Genomic DNA, 6,609 nt, shown 5'->3' with positions numbered 1-6,609 from the left:
GGGGGGGGCGTAACTTTAAGGACAGTGTGATGCCTCGCGGGTTTAAAGCGGGAGCTGGAGGATGGAGAGACGGACAGGAGGGTGAATAGGAGGGCAGGCGCTTTTGTGTGGAGGCCGGGAGGGAGGAGTGGAGTGGAGAGTGCAAGTCGAGAAAAATAAAATAAAAGCCCTCACAGGTTTGCAATTTGATTTCTAGCTCTCTGGCCGGGTATCAAGGATCATTTAATTTCATTCCACACCCTTTTCTCCACCCCCCCTTCACTCTTCCTGTTTACTACATAATTTCGCTGACCCTACACCCAAATCTTCTTGGGGGGGGGGAGGGGGGGGGGCTGAAGCTCTTCGTAGGTGATTCCGTCCTTCACTGGACCAAAAGCTTATTGCTGTTCAGGAGACAGTTTGAACGTCACTCCTAAATTTGGATTTTATACTTCCTGAGTCATTGGACTGAATCTCCAGCGTCTCAATTTTGACAATTTAAATTTAAAGTTGTGGCCAACCATTTACCTCATGTCTCAGTCCTAAAGTAAATAAATAACAGTAACTGTTCAACGCTCTGAAAACCTACAATGAGTTTCTGACGTCTTACAGGACCACAAAAGTTAGATCGAGTTTGGAGCCAAGGAGCTCGGCTGGAAAAAAAGAAAAGACGATGTCGTGCATTTCTACGCACCAAACAAGATTTAGCTAAATCTGACTCGGTGGTGACAGTTATGGGGTTGCAATGCTGCTGTTTCCAGAATCAAATCTGATCAAATCACACTCAGTGATTGTTTCGCACTGATGAAGAAGTTAAACAGAGTTTTTGAGGGTTAACCTCTTTTAAGGATGTTTTCTCCCTGAAATTGAACTTCGCACATTTAGCAATGAATATTCGAAGGGGCTTTGAGTTGCAGAATGTCTTCAGTGGCTATAGAGGTAGCGATGACGGAGAGATGAGGTATCTAAGTAGGGCAGGTCTAATGTAATCTGCTATTGAGTTGCATTCTGGCAATTGAAGGATGTGACTTTTTTGAAGCTTCACTCATATTTGGAACTAAAAATTAGGATGCCTCGGCCTCTGATGCATTGAATTATTTTTTAAATCTGTCTCATGCAAGTCCCCCAACATTATGGAACTTCGGTACTAAATTGCTGAAGTGCCCCTTTGATGTTAAAGAGAAAACGTTAAACTTTAACCCCTAATCCATTATGAACTCTACCGCAGCTCCAGGTCTAAAGTAGCAAGTGATGACCCACAAAATGAACTCTTTTTTTCCCACCCTTATTTTGACAAAGAACATCCTCTTTCAGAAGAAATTAAATCACACTGTCTCCCACGAGGACAACATGTACACACACACACACACATCAGTTCAGACTGGGACATTAAGACAATGGTTTTTCACTGGCGGCCACAAACACCTGTGTATTGTGTGCAACAAAGGTTCCTAGCAACAGTCGAGGAGAGACATCGTCAGGATGCACACCTGTTTGATCTGCCAGGACCCTCTGTGATAAGTGGCCCCGGTAACCATGGCGACCAGGATATGGGATAGATCCATGTGGTGCTATTGAATGGCCTTGGATTATAAACACACACACACACACATGCATGCAGAGAAACACAAGGACGCACGAATTTAGCAAACACACATCATGCTTGAAAAAGTACGCTGCACACACACGCGCACTGCTGGAAGCATCAAACAAAGAACGCACAATCACACAAACCAATTGAAGTCGTGCACGTGACGAGGCGGGAGATGATCACCTCGGAGCACGTGCGCTTTCACACCCGCATGCAGACTCGTAACGGACTTCACACATGGAGGAACGTGCGAAAAAAGGTCTAACATTCAGGCAAATCAAATGAATAACATAACAATTAAAAATAAACCAGAGAAACAACACGATGAAGTGCGCGGAGACACAAGAAAACAAGGAGACGACAGAAGGCCGACGTGCCGACAGTTACTCACGGTGTGCAGGTGGACGAGGGAGCGCTTCGCCTCTCGCTAAAGAACTCCACGTCGACCTTCGAGGGAAAAGTGTGAATCGTGAACCGCAGTATAGTCATTCTCTCTCACACACACACACACACACACACACACACACACACACACACCAAATAGGCGTACGAATCTGCACGCAGCAATACATAATTATCTGCTGGTTGCATTGGGTGCAGACTGAAAGGACTGATAGAAATGCAGTCAAACGTGAACAATGCTGCGTGCCGCTCCGCAAGCTTTTCCCTCCGCAGTGCGTCCCCGTCTGACACGCGAGCAAGTGAATAGTTACTAATTAAGACATGTGAAACTGAACGCGCTGTTCTGCTCTGTGTTTCGGTATATGGACTCACGTGCACGTGTCACGCATCTAGACAGATTAACATGCGCTGTTCTGAACAAACGTCGCGCTAAAGACGCGTGCGGATGAGTAAATACAGGTGTGTTGCATTTACAATGCGGGGGGTAATTAGCATTCAAATGTTTCTCTGCATTGTCAATCGGCAGATCTTTAATTATAGTTCCCCCTCGCCTTGTTATGCTAAAAAAGTAGCTGCTATCATGCTGGACTCTTTCAGGTTAAATGCAATTATAATCTTGCTGATCTGCCTTTTCTCGAGTTGAGAGATTACAAATAATTCAATGAAATAAATCAATAAAAAGCTGTTTTTGTAATTGATCTTTTTTAGATTAAAGGAGTCACGCCGTTTAGCCACCGAGGCCCTTCACTCCCGCGTGCTGCACTTAAAATAAACGCTGCCGGTAGTTTGTACCATATAGCGACGCACTCATGCATGAAGCAGATCTTGTCTCTGACCTTCCAGTTTTTACAGCATGAACCTTTATTTGCATGAATCCGTATTTCCCTTTATGCTGACAGCCCTTTGTCAGCGCTATTGAAATAAATCCTTTCTTATCATTGTGCGGCGGGGCGAGCCTGACAGCTCAGATGCTAGTCTGTCAGAGGACAGACGGACGGACCGACAGACAGGCAGACACATCATTTATTCTATGAGCCAATAGTGATTCACAACCTGCATGTCTTGAGGGCCGAGCGGCTTTGGCTAAACGGCCTTTTTCTGTTTTGAACAACTCGCTTTTCATAAATTACATTTTTTTTTTCAGGACAGGGTAACAACAAAAAGTAAAATGAGCTTGACTCAGAGTACATTTTTACATATAAAAGTTTAAATAATCAAAATGGGAAATTATTTGAACTTTAGCAGTAGGCGGGGCATGTCAGTGGTTGACGGTTGAATGCTTGTAGTAGACAAACCTGCGCTGTAGCTCTCAACAGTGTTTTCTTAGCGGTGGTAATGAAGAGTAAAGGCCTGTACACACTGGGGGCCTATTTTGCGCACGTTTTTGTCGTGAATATTTTACGCAGCAAGAAAATAGCGACCTTGTCTTTTGATGGAACAACGCCGATTTTTCTGAGCTTTTTCCACCGCGCATAAAGGCAGCCCCCAATCGTGTGGTGCGGAACGGATAAATTCAAAACACACACTCCCTTCAACTTTCACAAAGACAGCCCATACCAGATCCGCTTCTTCTTTTTTCCACTTTCAAAATAAAAGCCCTAGACATAGACACGTGTAACTGTTCACCATGAGGGAACTCACGTTCACTTTTACTAAAAGGAAACTCATTAGAAACGCTGACAGTAATTTAGGCTATGTAACAATTTACCTCTGACAGACTGACTAAAGCTGCGCTGGGTCAATAGCAACTTTCGCAAATTCGCATCGCTGCCGTTATGAATAGTTTTGATGCAAAATATTCGACATTTTGGTGTCTTTTATTCGTCACGCCCCCGCTGTGTAAAGGCCTTAAGGGCTTCACCAGCATCTTCGCTGACTGCACCTTTATTTACGATGTTTAATGTGCTGTAGCTGACTAGCTGACTGCTAACTTACGCTAGCGGTGCATTTTTCCGTGCTGAACGTTCAGTCGGTTGCTCATGACAAAAGAGGAGACAATATCAGGAAAGCTGTCGTGGGTCGTTTTTCAAAGTCCACTCCCTATTTACTATACTGCCGCTACGTTTACCCTCTGCCATTTCATCTGAGTGTCTGGATGTGAAATGTATTTAGTGATATTATTTCTGCAAATGATCCTGTGATGCAGGGAGTTTCCTTTTACGTATGATTCAATTGTATGATTTGTATGATTCAAACTTGTAAATGATGATGAAAAATGATTAGGGTCTCCGTTTTCTGCTCACTACAGAGTAAATGATTGAGTGTCTATAATAAAGGGACTAGTGCATCTACATCATGAGTACATATAAGTATATATATATATATATATATATATATAAGTTTAAAATGAAATAGTTTGATAGATCTTAGTCTTTGTGGATGGAAAAAAAAAAGTAAAATATGAATTCATCCCCTTTGAGGGATGCACAGAGCAGGTATATATGGTGTAGCAAAAAATAAAACGAAAAACATGCAATTTAATTTTGGTTTCAACAGGAAACCAATCAATAAAAAGACATCAGTGTTCAGTTCGAATCCCACAGCGACAGGAAATCTCCAGGAAACAACGTACCGTTTGGTCAATATTTTCACTTCAATATTTGACTTCCTTGTTAAAACTGATCTCTGACATCACTGACTCCAAAATCAAAGAAAAAGGGATCCACAAACACTGACAGGCCTGACGCTGCTGGACTCTCTTTCTTCTCTCCCATCCTCAAGTGAACACCCCCACCTCCACCTCCCTCACCTCTCCATCCCTTCCCCCTCTCCTCCTCTCACTGAATGAAAGAGGCCACTTCAAACAATGGATTTAGCCTGCTCCCTAAGTAGATGAGGGGAAGGGAACCAACAGAGGAAGTTGGAGAGGAGAGGCAGGGATACCAAGAGGGTGAGGAATGGTGGAGAAGAAGGCGGAAGAGTGGAGGAGGGGGGGGAGTGAGGAACAGGTGAAGAAAGACAGGGTGGCGTGAGATGGAAAGAATACTGGTAGCAAATGTCACACAGAACTGCATAGATAAAATGTGACATTTTATACACACGGGTAGACTCTTCCTGACATTTCCATTCACTTGTCTTTATATTCTCTTTTCGCCCATGCATTGTCATTTTGAATACACACATTGTATTTTATTCTGTCATCTCATTAGTGTTGAAAGTCATTTTGCTAACGCAACACTGACTAGTGCCCCTCGAGTTGAAAATGCACTTATCTGGGCGTTTTAATTATTTTTATCTTAATCTCACTGTGCTTTTTGTGTCGCGCACCCTGGTTTGCTAATTGATTTTAGGTTTTTAAATTAAGACTAATAACTGTGAGGGAGAAAAAAAAGTGCATGTTCAAAAGTGAAGCGACACATCTTATTATAAAACAGGAAAACGAAGAGAGGCAGAAGGAAAGGGAGTCAACTCAAAACCGCAGACGGCGCCAGTGACGATACACATGTAAAACATAACTGTTGTGTTTTGAACCGTATTTTCTTTTCTGCATCCTACTTTTTGTTACAGAAACCACCCAATTTCCCCGCAGAGAATCACTGAAATGCAATCCGGCTCAGGTAGCCAAGCAGTAGTACTACAAAGCTGTTTTTTTCATACTTCCAGCCAGTATTGAAGAAGAGCAATATAAGGCCACACTAGAGGAACACGGGCAAATTGTTTTCACGGCTTTACGGAGACGCTTTTTAGTTTTTTTTTAAGTCGGATTGAAAGAGACCTGAAGCCGTAATAACTTGAGCGGAGAGAGCGAGGAATCAATCCAGATCCTGCCTCGACCGTGGCGCAACCGATGCAGCGCCGCTGACTGAAGAAGAAGAAGAAGAAGAAGCAACAGGCGAAAAGGGGGAAGAGTGAGGGCAGGCCAGAGAGGAACGGAGGAGGAGGAGTGGAGGAGCAGAAGGTCAGGGGGGGAGCGATGGCGGAGAGTCTCCCACCGCCGTCGCGCTGTCACCACCACACGCTCGGCTGCTGCCGCCGCTGATTGTGATTGCTGTTCAAACAGGGCCAACAGCTGCCACAAACATCTCCTGCTTAATATGACACGCGTGTACGCTCACCTACAGCACCGACACACACACACAAACGCACGCTGATATTGTTCAGATGTCACTCTTTATGGCACCCTGTTATCTTTCTTTCTTGTTCTTGCTCTGTGATAAGACCCGCGGCCCGCCGTGATTGCCCTCTGCTCTCTCTCTCTCTCTCTCTCTCTCTCTCTCTCTCTCTCTCTCTCTCTCTCCGTAAAGTCTGACAGCTCAATCACTCCTCAAATCAAGACGCTCAGTCGTCACGATGGAACACCGGACTCCTCGGGCGCAGGCTTCTCCCTTCCTGTCGTTCCCTGGTTGCTTGAGGATGTTCATGTTTGTCGCCTCAGCTAAAGGACAACACCATCGTTATAAAAAAGGCCCCTTCAAATATCTCAAAGAAAATGCACATCAGAATCTGGACTCTTTTTTTTCTTCTGTTCCTCCAAAAGAGGAGGAGCTGAAAGAGCTGCAAGAACTACAGCATTTAGACTGTGTTGGTTTCAGCTTTTTAAATATGTCAGCGTGCTGCTTTTCTCACATCATCCGAAACTGAACATCTATTGTGTTTCTGACTGTTGTTCGGACAAAACAAAGACATTCGAAGACGCC

General features: G+C 44.1%; 1 long non-coding RNA gene across 1 annotated transcript in view; it reads right to left on the bottom strand.

The window, feature by feature from the left end:
• Window positions 1–12: 12 nt before the first annotated feature.
• Window positions 13–6,609, bottom strand: part of LOC116398914 (uncharacterized) — a 9,061-nt gene continuing 2,464 nt past the window's right edge. Inside the window, exon 3 of the long non-coding RNA XR_004213781.1 lies at window positions 13–2,017. This is a non-coding gene — a long non-coding RNA (uncharacterized LOC116398914). The remainder of the gene's footprint in view (window positions 2,018–6,609) is intronic.

This window comes from Anarrhichthys ocellatus, unplaced genomic scaffold (genome assembly GCF_004355925.1).
Source record: "Anarrhichthys ocellatus isolate YVR2014 unplaced genomic scaffold, GSC_Weel_1.0 scaffold93, whole genome shotgun sequence".
NCBI classification, from domain to species: Eukaryota; Metazoa; Chordata; class Actinopteri; order Perciformes; family Anarhichadidae; genus Anarrhichthys; species Anarrhichthys ocellatus.
The sequence above is the reverse complement of the archived record's forward strand: the minus strand, read 5'-3'. Positions and strand labels throughout refer to the sequence as shown.